This window comes from Anas platyrhynchos, chromosome 1 (assembly GCF_047663525.1).
Source record: "Anas platyrhynchos isolate ZD024472 breed Pekin duck chromosome 1, IASCAAS_PekinDuck_T2T, whole genome shotgun sequence".
NCBI classification, from domain to species: domain Eukaryota; kingdom Metazoa; phylum Chordata; class Aves; order Anseriformes; family Anatidae; genus Anas; species Anas platyrhynchos.
In genome coordinates this window covers 95,023,103-95,038,643 of record NC_092587.1, presented here as the reverse complement: position 1 = coordinate 95,038,643, position 15,541 = coordinate 95,023,103, and the positions used below count along the sequence as shown (strand labels likewise).

The 15,541-nt window shown below is 37.0% G+C and overlaps 1 long non-coding RNA gene across 1 annotated transcript in view; it reads left to right on the top strand.

Annotated features, from left to right (window-relative positions):
• The window catches only part of LOC110352361 (uncharacterized), a 134,567-nt gene extending 122,469 nt beyond the window's left edge, over positions 1-12,098 (top strand). The window contains exons 5-6 of the long non-coding RNA XR_003494775.3: positions 136-235; positions 10,930-12,098. This is a non-coding gene — a long non-coding RNA (uncharacterized lncRNA). The remainder of the gene's footprint in view (positions 1-135; positions 236-10,929) is intronic.
• Positions 12,099-15,541: the final 3,443 nt, after the last annotated feature.

Genomic DNA, 15,541 nt, shown 5'->3' with positions numbered 1-15,541 from the left:
ATTTACATTTTTTTTTGAAACAACACAGTGAAATTTTGTTGTTGTTTTTTACAACCTTCAAAAACATTGACCAAGTGTTTTCCAACCTCTTTAATCAAGGAAATATTGTTGATTTATGTCCTTTATGTCACACAGGGGACGTTGCAGTGCTCCAGTCTCGGGATGGTGTCACAATATCCCAAGGGTGATGGTAAGGGAGAACCCTGATCCAGATAGTGACCTGCCAACTCTGAAAGTAAGAAAGCTATTTTTCAGGTTTGTGTATTTAAGGGGTATTTACTAATTTCAAATAACATCTCTCTATTTTGTTTTGGGATCCTTATTCCATGACTCAAAAAATCTTGTCCACTCCTGGGATTCTGGGGGATCTTTGGGTAGGTGTGGTTCTTTTTTTTTTTTTTTTTTTTAAAAAAAAAAAAAAAGTAAATGAGCTCACCTGCCCCTTCCCGACATAGACAAAGCCCACACAGTCCTGAGAAGGGAGACCACATTCAGCAGATAGCATAGATGTTAGTTTCTTCTGCTCTACATAGGCCTCTAACACTATCCTCACAGTCTTTAACCCCTTCAAAAGTCTTTATGTGCCTCAGCAGTGTAACATGTCCCATGAGTTTCACACAAGCCCCAGTGGTCTGTACCACAGCCTTCACATTACTATTTCATTTTTCAAACTGGAAAAAAACAACACACAAAAAATAATTGTCTTAGCTCTCTATGTATTCTTGTAGCAATCTGCTGGTAATACATGCATCCTGCCAAGGTGTAAATTATAAAATGACCCATTGGATCAGTAATAAATTAGGAACACAACTTGACTAGTTGAACACACAAGAAAAATGTTTTGCTAAAATCTATGTTATTTTATTATTTCTAAAGACTTTTGATGAGGGCTTATTTGATGAATTTTACATATTAACTTCCAAATATTTTCTGGAATGATTTATTTAAAACTGTTCTTCATTTGGTGTCTAGGCATTCTGAATATGCACCCTGAACATTGCTTTTTGAAATGTGACTTTTGAGATTGATGAATGAGATGGAACCAAATAAAAGTTTGTTTGTTTGTTTGTTTGTTTGTTTGTTTGTTTGTTTTTATAACCAAGGACTAGAATCAAGGCAAACTTATGACTTGGCATGTGACTTTCCCACATATATACATTCAAAATTTGATATAAAAGCAAAACTGACACAAATTTTTCTCTGCCAACTGAAGGAATGAATTTAGAATTAATTATTAATAATTAATAAATGATAGATTAATAATTACTTAGCAGATATGATCTGTGTGGACCAGGTCTTTTGTGATCCAATGGACATCAGTTCTATCTAATGAACCAAAATAGAATCATCTCCTCTAAAACTGAATCTCCTTTTCTAAGCCAATATCAGCATAACATCTGGCTGTGACAGACAATTTCTCTTAACAAGAACTACCGGAAAGTTTAATCTTTCACCAACTGTGACATGGTACAAATACCATATGTTTTCTGGAAGAAAGTTGGCAAAATGCATACATTGTTTCCTGTAAGGTTATGTTTTCAGTAATTTTTCTAAAAAGTTATGTGGGAACCCTGAAGGTAAAAGGCTTCTGCTTGGTTGTACTTTTTGTTTGCTTTTATTGAACAATATGTAGCATACACTGAATATTTTCCTAGATAAACTAGAATATGGTGATGGACAAGGCATGTTAATTTTATTGAAGAGAGGAACTAGACAGATTCATCTATTTATAGCAGATGTAGTACTAACCTAACTCATTTATCTTGCAGAAAACACTCAGCAAGGGTCTTGTATAAAATTTGTCCCAGTATAGGGTGAGTTGTTTTTAAGAGAACACTGAAATTACAAAATAGACAATGGCTAACTCAGATAGGAAAAACTTTCAGCACTTTAAAGCTTGTTTTTCTTGTCAAATTTTGAGACGTATTTTTCAATTTTCCATAATCAGCACGTTATTAATGAGTTCAAAACATTTTGGTTATTTTCACAGTTTAAAGTAGTTTTCCCTTCACTCAAACATAAAAACTTCAAACAAGAAGACTACATGTTAGAAAATGGAGCTCAGAATTATTTTTGTAGCTTGTTGTTACTCAACAGCCATCAAAGAAAAAAAATAACAACTTTTACTGAAAAAGAAAATTATACAAATGTTGAATATTTCTGACTTTTTGAGGCCTCATGCTGTTTGTATATTGCACTGAAATGTCATTTAAGTTGAATTCAATATTATCTAATTTATTTTCCTGCCCATTGTGAATATTAGGAAGTCAATCCCAACTGTTTGCAATGGAGCAAGGACTTTTTTTTTTTTCCCATCTGTATGTAAGACTGACCAGCCTGATTCTAATTCATATTTATAGTCTATAGTAGACCAATAACTTAGCAAAATTAGCATGTTTAATTGGCATTTTAGCAAAATTGCTAAATTTACCTCATATTCTTTACAGTTTTTGATATAAACCTACTCATTTGGAGATGCATTTCAAATCAGCTTGAGCTGAAACTACCTCAATAACATCTTCAGAACTTCTAATAATTGCATCTATATTAGAAAAAGAATTTATAAAGTATCACTCCAAAGTCCCCATTTTATCAAGCACTTGAAACTCAGACTACAATTGCTGTGTGTTTTGTTTAACCCATAAATCTGGAAAGAGTGCATTTTAATGGGAAAGAAATTCTGAGTGTGAGCAAAAAAATAACAGATACTCACTCAATCCAAATACGTTTTCTCCTTTCCTGGAAAAATCTGTTTTTTTTTTTTCAGGAAAAAAAAAAAAAAAAAAAATCTGATTTGACATCTTTCCCTTTAGTACAAGGGAAGAGCTATAAACAATAGAAGAGTGATGTTGATTATCATAACTATAGTATTTTAAAGGTAGATACTGTTCAAACAAAAACAGATAAATTCAGGGAAGTTATTTTACCAGAGTAAGACTCTCTTAAAATAAATAAATATATTATAATCATAAAAGTAATTGGAATAGCAATAGCAACAGCAATAGTTATGGTAACAACAACAATAACAAAAAGCAAAAAAACTACTCCACAAACCTATACTCCTGTTTTGTAGGACAATGGGATGTACCATCCTGATCTTGTAGTCTGGGGATGTCCTTTAAAATGTTAATTGTAAGGAATTATAAAGATTCATTCTCTTTTCAGTGTTATTTTTAATACTGACAGTGGAAAATGAATGCCTTTTAAAATAAGCATAAGTATTTCTATATGTATTATTTTATTCAATAAAGAGTGTTCTTTTATTTGTTCATTGATTAAATATAATCAACACTATATCAGCATTTGGATTAAAAATATTTTATTAAGTCTACCGTGATATCTAGAGATAATCAAGTTGGGGACCTTGGACTTCATTACAGAAGCTAATCAGAGTAGAATGAATCTAATGTTTCCTGAGACCTTGTACCTTATGAGAGCACAGATTCACAAAAGCTAAAATTCCACGTCCATAGTGTTAAAAATTCCTGCTTTGCTACCACCACCTACTCCAAGACAATGGACTGCAGTTTTCAGAGTTTAATGTTATTTTCTAAGACTAAAAAATCCACTTCTAGACAGATAAGGTGAAAGTAAAGTCCATGATTCCGCAACTCCTGATTAGGCTGGGAAGCTCAGTACCAAGTTAATCTCTGAATCTGTCAAGATCTATAAGCTTGATGTTCCTTTTTCTGTATTGTCAGAGGACCTGATGTGATAGGGATCCTCAGAACCTGCCCACAGTAGTAGTCACTGCACAAAAATATGTTCTCCTTGTTCAAGTCCTCTCCTGGCACATGGCAGGTACCTGCTGAGATTCTCTTAGGCAGACATATCAACTGGGCTCAGCTCATCTGCATCCAGGATGAGATCTCTAATCACTGACTTAAAGAAGAAAAGAATAAGTGCCTGAACCTTTGTCTTCTTCCTCTTCCCCTTCTGCAACCCCTCCCATGGCAACAGTTTTCAGAGAAGGAAAGGAAAGGAAAGGAAAGGAAAGGAAAGGAAAGGAAAGGAAAGGAAAGGAAAGGAAAGGAAAGGAAAGGAAAGGAAAGGAAAGGAAAGGAAAGGAAAGGAAAGGAAAGGAAAGGAAAGGAAAGGAAAGGAAAGGAAAGGAAAGGAAAGGAAAGGAAAGGAAAGGAAAGGAAAGGAAAGGCCTATTACTTGGGAAAATTCAAATCTGCAGATCCTGAATAGAGAGGGGATATTTTCTTCAAGGGGCAAGAGTCAGAAACTGAAATGGGAGGAATGGCAGAAGCAGTAGGAAAACTAAGATGTTCTTTTCCTCAGCTTTTTTTTTTTTCAGTTTGCTTTGTGCAAACTTCTGTGCACAGTATTCTGGATAAAGTGAAATCTTTCTACTTAAGAAAGTAAATCTATTTAAATCTTTCTAAATCTTTTTAGAGATAGAAAATTAAAAGTCTTCTATTAATTTTTAGCCCTTGAAATCAAAATTGTGAGTGGTGCATTCAGTTTACCATCATGTCTTTTGAATGTGTTGTGCTGGGCTGTGTTGTGCTTCCAGTCTTTAGCGGCAAAACCAGCTGCTCTCTGGATACCCAGTACCATGACCTAGTGGAAGGGGATGGGGAGCAGAATGTGGCCCTCACTATCCATGAGGAAATGGTTGGTGACCTGCTATGGTGCTTGGATGTATGCAAGTCGATGGGGCCAGATGGGATCCACCCAAGAATACTGAGAGAAATTGCCGAGGAGCTGGCCAAGCCGCTTACCATCATTTATCAGCAGTCCTGGCTACTGGGGGACATCCCAGTCGACTGGCGGCTAGCAAACGTGACGCCTATCTACAAGAAGGGCTGGAGGGCAGACCCGGGGAACTATAGGCCTGTCAGTTTGACCTCAGTGCCAGGGAAACTCATGGAGCAGATAATCTTGAGTGTCATCATGTGGCGCTTACAGGGCAACCAGGTGATCAGGCCCAGTCAGCATGGGTTTATGAAAGGCAGGTCCTGCTTGACAAACCTGATCTCCTTCTATGACAAAGTGACGTGCTTGGTAGATGAGGGAAAGGCTGTGGATGTGGTCTACCTTGACTTCAGTAAGGCTTTTGACTCCGTTTCCCACAGCATTCTCCTCAAGAAACTGGACTGGTGTATGCTTCGTTGGGTTAAAAACTGACTGGATAGCCGGGCCCAAAGAGCTGTGGTGAATGGAGTCAAATCCAGTTGGAGGCAGGTCACTAGTGGCATCCCCCAGGGCTCGGTACTGGGGCCAGTCCTCTTTAATATCTTTATCGATGATCTGGATGAGGGGATCAAGTGCACCCTCAGTAATTTTGCAGATCACACCAAATTAGGTGTGTGTGTCGATCTGCTTGAGGGTAGGAAGGCTCTGCAGGAGGATCTGGATAGGCTGGACCAATGGGCTGAGGTCAACTGTATGAAGCTCAACAAGGCCAAGTGCCGGGTCCTGCACCTGGGGTGCAATAAACCCAAGCAGAGCTACAGGCTGGGAGATGAGTGGTTGGAGAGCTGCCAGGCAGAGAAGGACCTGGGAGTGATGGTTGATAGTCGGCTGAATATGAGCCAGCAGTGTGCTCAGGTGGCCAAAGAGGCCAACAGCATCCTGGCTTGCATAAGAAACAGTATGGCCAGCAGGTGTAGGGAAGTGATTGTCCCCCTGTACTCAGCTCTGGTGAGGCCACACCTCGAGTACTGTGTTCAGTTTTGGGCCCCTTGCTACAAGAAGGACATTGAGGTGCTTGAGGGAGTCCAGAGAAGGGCGACGAAGCTGGTGAGGGGTCTGGAGAACAAGTCCTGTGAGGAGCAGCTGAGGGAGCTGGGTTTGTTCAGCCTGGAGAAAAGGAGGCTCAGGGGTGACCTTATCACTCTTTATAAGTACATTAAAGGAGGCTGTAGCAAGGTGAGGGTTGGTCTTTTCTCCCACGTGCCTGGTGACAGGACAAGGGGGAATGGGCTTAAGTTGCACCAGGGGTGTTTTAGGTTGGATATTAGGAAGAACTTCTTGACTGAGAGGGTTGTGAGGCATTGGAATGGGCTGCCCAGGGAAGTGGTGGAGTCACCATCCCTGGAAGTCTTTAAAAGACATTTAGATGTTGAACTTAGTGATATGGTTTAGTGGAGGACTTGTTAGTGTTAGGTCAGAGGTTGGACTCGATGATCTTGAGGTCTCTTCCAACCCAGACAATTATGTGATTCTGTGATTCTCAGATGAGCATGAATCTGAGTCTGAGCCTTCTGAAGTACAAATGCTACCTTTAAATTGTAACACATCTCTCTGCATAGATTTCCCTTTCATAATGAAATGACAGGTACTGAATGATCTGGTTGCATCACATAGGCAGCTGAATTGGGTTAAAAATCACTAGTGAAGGGGAAACTGCTATAAAGAGGGAAGAAAGATGAGAATTAGCCTCTCAAATGGAAAAAAAATGCTTAGAAATTAGATGTATGATAGAGGATGTCAGAATAGTGATAAAAATTACAATCCTTGCTCACATTCCTATGGACTTCAAAGGGAGTTTTCCCCATGTGAGGACTGCAGGATCAGACATCCTATCTGTACTTGTTTCTTTCAGCATCTGTCTCTTACAAGTGTTGTCAGGAGAGCTTTTCTCACCATATGGGACTTGTGAAACATATTTAAAGCCCTTGGTAATGTTCAGTTCACTGCCTACTTGGTTGGACATTTCTTACACCTTTCTAAAGAGTGCCACTGCAGGGCAAAGTTTAATTTGCACTCTAATGTGGGAAAATAAGTCTTCCTTTATAGAACATTTTTAAAGGCATTTGTCTCTTACTGTAGCTTTTGAAAAAGTAAAATAAATAAATAAATAAACTAAATTGGTATGCCCTATGCTTCCTTAAGTGTGTAGTTTTCATTTACTACTGTCAGATTGTTGCTCCTTCTTTTCCAAACATAGCTCAACAGTTTGAAGCTAAACTGGTCTTCCTTTGAAAACCAGCAAAACTTTGTCCTTTTCAAGTCATGGGGTGCAGGATCACTTTTGTTCTGTCCTTTCCAACTGGGAACAAGAGAATATGAACCATTTTACCTTTAGGTCTAGATGTCTGGAGAAAGATGAATCTATTAAATATTTATATAGAAGAGAAATATGTCTTATAAAAGTGTATCTTATGTCACTGCGTAATGAGGACCTGGTTTCATGTACTCTAGTTATTCTAAATTCTTGTTTGGATGTAATACTGATGAACAGCCTGATTCCTCTTCAGTAGAGAGGAGGATTGGTGACTCTTGGAGAAGGTTAGTTCAAAGATGTCTGTAAGGCACTTTTATCATTAGTCCATCACTGATTTCTCTTTACAATGCTTAATTTCTCTGTGAAACCGACGATACTCAATGTCAAGTTGGTGCACAGTGTAAGACCAGCATTCACAAACTCATCTTTGTGCCCTATATTTAAGGTAGTGCACATTCTCACTACTGCTGACAAGATCCAGTGCATAATTGATATGTCTGAATTGGCCATCAGTCCAAAGAGGTTCAACAGCTTATTTTGGACTCAAGGTCTTGGCTAACATGCTTTTTCCATTGAAGGTTTTTTTCACAGCTTACAAATTCTGCACAAACTGTGCAGAATAACATTGCATATCACAAACTTCAGAGTAGGAAGATCTGTGACTCCACAAACCTGTTTGAAAATGACATATTCTAAGTACTGACATTATTTTTAGAGGCGTATAGTAATATATATGTATTGTGAGAAAGTGAATATACATTTTTCTTTGCTGATCAAAATACACAATCATTCATTAAGCCACCCTTCTCCCTTCTGTGTCTTGTAACTGTGGGAGGTGGATAGATGATGAAAATTCAGTTTGTTCTTCCACATGCCCTAAAGATTTTCTATGAAAGCTATCTTCTTTCACTGCTGGGGACGTGAATAATTCATGTCATCATCATGACAGAAAATTTCAGCCATCAACAACACAGTTCTCAAGTAAAATTTGTGCTTTAAATTCTGTCACAATATTTATTTTCACTTAGTGTCCACCTATACTGGACTCTCTAATCATGTGATAGGAAAGAGGCTGTGCTGCTGAGCAATTATAAACAGTGACATCCCTGACTTTGCAGTAGTCATCCTCACCTCACCCATGTCCCTCTGGTGTGCCACTGTAGCCCGTCTGCACTCCATGAAGATATGGACAAGGGGTCACATTGAACAAATGGCACTTGGCTGGCAAGAAGTTATGGAATCCATGTTTCATGCTGATATTGCTGGACTTTGTAAGAAACGGCCCAAGTGGCTGATAATGACATCATCTGTTTTGTGGCCTAGCTTTCTCTCTGTAGCTCTAATATCTGACCAGCTGAACTTTCCAAGATTTATTTATCCACAGAATATGTCTATGAGGTGCACAGGTGTTGTTATTCCCATGGTATCAATAAGGAGAACTAACACATGAAGCTGCCTAACTGCTGCTGGCTCCATCATGATTTTGATCGGCCTAAATACCTGGCAGAGCTGGAGTATGGTGGCTATGCTGATAACACAAAATAACTGCAGCAGAGCAGGATATTGAAAATGGTTGCTCTAGAGTCACTGGCTTTCCTTTACTTGAATATGTTCTTTCCTGGCTCATCTTGAAACAAGCTTGAATGGTCATTACCTGCCTGTAAATGGATTGTCTATGGGCCTTGAGTTACTAGCTCAGGTTTAGCTTAATGGAATATTTTTGAGGAAGGAGTCTTGAAAGCTATGAGGAATAGGTCTAAAAATGTTCTGATAGCTTTAGGCTACTCTAAATGAGCAGGAAGTACCATTATGCAGTAATAAATATTTTAATTCTGTTGCTGATGGAAGTTTGGGTTTGGGGTTAATTACAGCAGCTATAGCAAATATTTAAATGCTCTGTGGCTTTCTGTCCATACCACAAATAACAATGCATTGTTTTCTCTGAAAGATACCATCAGTCACTGTCAGATGCATAGATTTTGTGAATATCTATAGGTAGTTATGTTTATATGACTACATCATTTATTTATTTTTTTAATCAACAGACTTCTCTTGCAGACTAGAGCACCTAAGTTTCTCCAAGAACCTTTCTTTCCTTAAGGATGCTCTCCATTTATCCTCTGGCATTCTACTAATCTATTTTACATATTTCTTTTGCTCCTAGTAATGGAGATACTAAGGGTGAAAATCATGACAGAAGACTCAAAAGAAATCATTTAGTTAAACCTCCAGGTGGCCATCAAAAATCTTGTTACAAATGCCTTTCCACTGTGCAAAAAGGAACAGATCTTCATTGTGACAGTCAGCTTTGATCAAATGTCATATCTGGGATTCCTTGTGCACAGCAGTGTTTTTATAAGAGCTATCATAATACTGCAGCTAACACTTCAAACTAACATTAAATGAAAGTCTGTGAGCTGGATGCATTTCACAATGGATAGCATATCTTGTCATTCTCTGGAAGATGGAGATTTTAAGCTAAGAGTACATGCTTAAATAGTGTTTTGGCACCATCTAGATATTAGTTTCACTCTGACATTAATTTCTTCTGTGGCTTTGCATGAGTCACTTAAGCTCCCTTGATTTTTCTCTAGATCTGTTTATCTTTAAAACAGGGATAATGGTATTTTTTTCCCCTCAAAGAGAATAGATTTCAGATAAATCAGGATTATTTTTATAAAACTTCAGAATCCATGACATTGACAACACGATACAAACTTATCTGTGATTTTGGACTTTTGTTAACTGAAAGCATGACATATTTTACTTCTCCATTCTGAGACTCTTTTGTTAAGTTATATTGTCTTTTTCATATTAATCCTTCTTGCCCTGCTTCAAAGATAACAAAGGGGACTTTTATTTTTTTTAAGGAAACCTCAGTATCGATGTCATAAGCATCATTTACAGAAAATACTTGTATTCAACTCCCCACATGCTTTTGCTTACATTTCAGCAAATGTATATATGGTGAACGAAAAGTCATTTAGAGATTAAAGGGAGGAGAGGCGAGGCGAGGCGAGGCGAGGAGAGGAGAGGCGAGGGAAAGGAAGAAAGAGGGAGATGATTCTAGGTTTAGGACTTTGGTTAACAAAGATAAATAACAAACTCTGTACCGTTCAGTATCAGCTCTACTTATCTCGACATCTAGTCACTTTAATTTTTTTGCACATCAAATTCAGAATTCAGGTATGAGTATCTGTATTTCTCTCTGTTGTTAATCCTGAAAAAATAAATCCAAATAATTCATGGTCTGTTTATGTGCAATTCCATCTATCATGATGGTACAAATTATGGGCATAAAATCTGTTGCTTATATCAGAATTTACAGGATTAGAGATTCATTCTTTTTCCTTAAGGACCATAATAAGTTAGTGAAGTAACCTGAAAAGAGCTTTCTAAAGTGAGCTCATTAAAAAAAAAAAAAAAAAAAAAAAAAAAAACAACACTCATGATATACATACTTAAAGTAATAAAATAGCATTTATTTTATTTATGGTAAGCAGAAACCCTTAAAACAGAAAGTATGTGACTTTGAAGGTCAGTATACTGATCATTTTTCTAGCTTATTATCAAAAGCACCGCAACTGGTATTCAGAGTTCAGGTATTTCCTTTTGAATAAAACAGTAATAGAAGTAGTTGAAGGGAACTACTCTGAATATACTTGCCTCTGCCAATGAATTTTGGGAATTAAACAAGTTAGGCTTATTGACAATCTGTGTTACTTTGGGGTGACAGGAAAAGCCACTTTCTGATATCAAATATGATAGGAAAATGCTGGTTTTAGTGTGAAGAAGATGTCAGGACCTAGAGGCCAACAGGACTCATGATGCTGTAGCAGTTATGGCAGAATCCGTAGAAGCATGGACTCCAGGGATACATTCCAGACCAAAACCTGGGTTTTATTTATTTTCTGTATATCACAATCAATTATGAATTAGTGCAACTAGTTAATCATCTTGCTTCATTTCAGATGAGGGAAAGAAGAGAAACCATCAAGGTAATTACATGAAGCATAACGTGCTTGTAGCTGAACATGGCTTATAAAGCAAGGAAAATAATATTAAATGAGCAAGCAACGAGCAATGAGCAATATGCCATTGGGAACAGTTCCTGAAGAGTATGACTGTGTACAAGTGAGTACAGTTTTAAGGCTTCTTGGAAGGAAGTTATACCTGCTGATTGATCTCTTGCATTCAATAAGCCTATGTGCCCCAGTCTTCTTTCCAAGGCTTCTTGAATTTCTTTCGTGTTACCATTTAGTCAGCTAAATACTTTATTTCCCTTCTTCTCTCTTATCTCTTTCCCCTTTCTCCACCTATTTCCCACTCACTCTGTTAAATCATCTGGTTAAAATGAATCTTTATAAAACCCATTGAGATGCTGTTATGTTCATATCAGATTTATTTTTCATGAAATAGGCTTTTCTGTTCCCTGGTGCTACTCAATCTATATAAACGGGCTATTTTAGTCAATGAAAATTTTTATGGCTCCAGCAAATCAGACTAAAGAAGAATGCAACATATTAGTGAGGAGAGCCATTCAACATTATGCGATGCTTCCCTTAGGCTCCCAAACATGAAGCAGTTCAGGAGAGCTATCATATTTGATTGATATAGTCATATTTGAAATGAAACCCAGAGATGAACAAAATGATTGGGCATCGGATTAAAGGCTTTTCTTATGTAGGCTGAACATGATTTCTGTCAAAAAACTGAATTTGCCTTTCACTAGAAGGCTTTTTTAAATCTTTGGCCAGCAGAGCTGACTTCACAATTGATAAATGTCATACCTGTGTGCATATGCAGCTTCCTACAATAGAGTCGATTTGAGAGAGATCTTTAGAAGTCTTGTTTTGTGTCTGTGAAGACAATGGAAAGTTCTACAGCACATCTTTGGATGGCAATAACAATGAAATACAGCTCCTTCACAGTGCAAATCTGGAATACTTGACATGAGATTTTAGCCAAAAGAAGTGCAATATGCAAACTGACTTGAGGAAACTGTATGATGTTTGTGAATGGTCCAGCATATCATAAAACCCAATAGCAGCTTAGTTTCAAGTGTTTGAAAATGAAAGAGCTGAATAAATGTATGGACATCATCTCCTAGGACTGTGTAACCAAGCATTTGCATTTATTTCATTTTATCAATATATATGTACATATATATATAATATGGCTATTTATTGACTAGTTTTGAATAAAAGTGTTCCTTTTTCTTTCTAAAGTTCTATTTTGATTTACTTTCCAATGTTTTGAGCATGCTTCCCCTTTTCAGCACAGCCTGCTTTCTCCCTTTGTCTTTGGGTTTCTGTGGATTCTTCAAGGATGCCAGGAGAAGCAGCCAGAAGCTAATCAGCCCTAATGCTCTGAATTCTGCTTTACTCCATAGCTCAGCTAGCCAAATCCTAAAATAGACTACCTGGCATTTCCCTTCTAAGGAATCAAGAGCCCTCATAAGGGTTGTGAAGATAGAGGGTTTGTGATCTTCAATTATATTGGTGTATCACACAGGGAAAAATAACATGGGTGTGTAATATATGTTGGAAGGAGAAAAATTCTACTTATTTTACCTACTAGTTTGGTAATGTCAGAGTATATTTTCTTCGTTGATTCCTGGGCCATCAAATTTCAACATTATTTTGAAATATTATTATTTTGATTTTGAGAAGTACGTGTTTAAAACTGCTTTGACGTTAAGATTGTATTACAGCTTTGTCTTCAGAGAAGATAAATTAAGCAGAATAGCTTCTCAAATTAAAGAATTGTGGCAGTTAGATAAGCACATGTAGTGGTATAAACGCATGCAGTAACCACATGAAGTTTCTCTGTGAGATTAAATTGTGAAGATGAGATGCACATTGTCAGATGATATCTGTTGGCAATTGAAGTGAAAGCTCTATGGGGTGTAGGAATGTGTTGTCAAAATTGGATGTACAAAATTGAAGACATACAATTTCTTCTTATTTTCTTCGGTTGTCGGTTTATAGTTTTTAGTTTTAATTTGTTTCTTCCTCCAGCTTCTGCTACATCTAAATTAGGTTACTGTTTGCTGATATATATTTACATATTTCACTGTAATTTTCACTGTTGTGACGTTAGAACTAATGCCATGTTCCTAGAAGTATTTCTGCACACAGCTATCTAATAAGATTGACAGGAGATCATTCAAGCCAAATAGTATTCTATATATATATATTTATGTTTTTAAAACATGAGTTTTGAAACTACCTCATGCAAGCAGAAATACAGAAGACCATTTATAGTGGTTCATCTGCTCTCCATGGTCCTTTTGTGCCATAGGAATGGAGATATTTACAGCCAAAATGTCCTCCTCAGGGACATCTGTGGCCCTTGAACCAAAATGCATCTTTTAACACTTATAAAAAGATGGAAATAATACAAAAAGCTGAAACTGCTACTGAAGCCCTAGAAGACGGAGAGATGAAGGATGGAGGCATGTTTCTTAGCACATGAGCAGATGCTGTGTTGCTGCTGCCACCTAGGAAGCTATTCATTAATAGCACCAAAGGTTTGGTTTGCAAACAGCACACCACCATGGGAACCTGTGACTTGGAAAGTACGTGTTTGTAAAACCAGAGTTTTAGTACTGTAATGATGCCCATGAGAGATAAAAATGTTTACTAACATGGGTGTTGATTAATTTTTCTATCAAAGATATTGCAGTAATAAGCTAGTTACTTGCAGTAAACTTGACAAATCTGAGTTGCTGCTAGCTTCTTGATCAAGCCCCTATACATAACAAATATGAAAGCCAGGGCTGGAGGCAGGCCAAAAGAATAGTTGCGTGTTTCAGACTTCCACAGCACATCAGGCAGTGCTACAACTCCTGCCTCTTCCCACTCTCTACTTGAATTCCTTTTTGCTTAAGAAGATCCTTAATTTTAAAGCAGTTTGTTAAATCAAGGCCCAGAATATTCAGATTGTCTAGACTTACAAATTACACTTTATAATACATTTTAAAAATAAATATTCATAGAGGGCTAAGTAGTACACAGTTATAAGGGATTACTTACTTTAGAAAATGTTTCGTTTCTCAGAATAAAACCTGTATATATACTCAGTTCTCTAGATAACAAATAAGTTATTAAACAAATGCATGATGCTTTTTGTTTTGTTTTGTTTTTGTTTTTGTTTTCCAGAGGTTTAATTGTGCATTTGGTATAGAAAAAAAATATATTTAACTGTTTTAATGCACCTTATTTGACCATTTTATATTGTTTCTGGAGAGAGTGGTTGCAACTTGTAGCATCAGAGGTTCTTCCAAACAGATGCTGATTTGGAAATAGCAAAGACTTTAACATATATTAAACCTACCTCTAGCATCCCTCCAAAGCAGTATTCAATGAATTAAGAGCAGCTTCTGATGATCTGAAAATTTAAAGGTAGTTTAAATGTTGTCTTCCAGCTATTGACAGTTTGTGTTCTCTTAGATTTCCTGGATTCATCCATTTACCTCTTGGCTCTTCACAACACAGTTTGGAGGGATGGGGGGGATGATTTTGTGTTTGAAAGATTATCATCTGAGAAGAAAAGATACTTAAAATTGCACTGTCCTGGGAAGAACAATGTCACTGCCTGGTGGTACCGAGGCTAATTGGGCTGCTGTAGAGTTTATGCTTTTATAAGCCCAAGGATCTTATTTCTGACATAAACACAATTCTTGATGGTTTGGCTGCTGCCCTATATGTGACTGGTCACTGTGAAAACAGGCTTTGCCTTTGCAGCTTTGAATCTAATAAAAATCATTTCAGGTTTAGTAAACCTTAATCTAGGAGCCTGTGGTGTATAATCTGGCTTCTGTGACACCACCTTAAAGTATTTTTCAAGTTATTTCAAAATATTATGAGACAGACATCTCATAGGAGTGTCTGTATAGGGTGGAAAGGAAAGGAAAGAAAATGGAGGAAAATGTTAGTGAAGACATCAGTTTGAAGTCCAAAGTATTAAAAATGGCCCACCAGAAAATATTCTAAATTTTCTCTGAGGACTGATTAATTGTTCAAATGATGGGGAAGAAGGATTTGAATTTTATGAAGAAGGATTTTAATTTTATTTATTATGTTTCCATTAGTATTTCCATTCAAATCATTAGATTTGTATACTTTGCATTGCTATTTCTTTATGTATCCATAGAATTAGGCATACATGGTACCGGGATCAGAACCACAGACTGATGACCTGTCAAACATGCAAATGCTTGTTTTAAAAACAGCTTAGATTATGCATGGCACAGTTATATTTAAAAGAACTCTTCAATTACTTTATTAAACCTGAAGTCTCTCATAAATCCAGCTGTCGTGTAGGAAGCAGGTGCTCTTAAAAATGCAGAAATTACATCCTTTTAAAAATACCTCCATAAAAAAAAAAAACAAAAACATCTGTGTTTTCTAGCTATAAAACACAATTATGCAAATATATCACAGAATCACAGAATTGTCTAAGTTGGAAGAGACCTCAAGATCATTGAGTCCAACCTCTGACCTAACACTAACAAGTCCTCCATTAAACCATATTGCTAAGTTCAACATATAAACATCTTTTAAAGAGTTCCAGGGATGG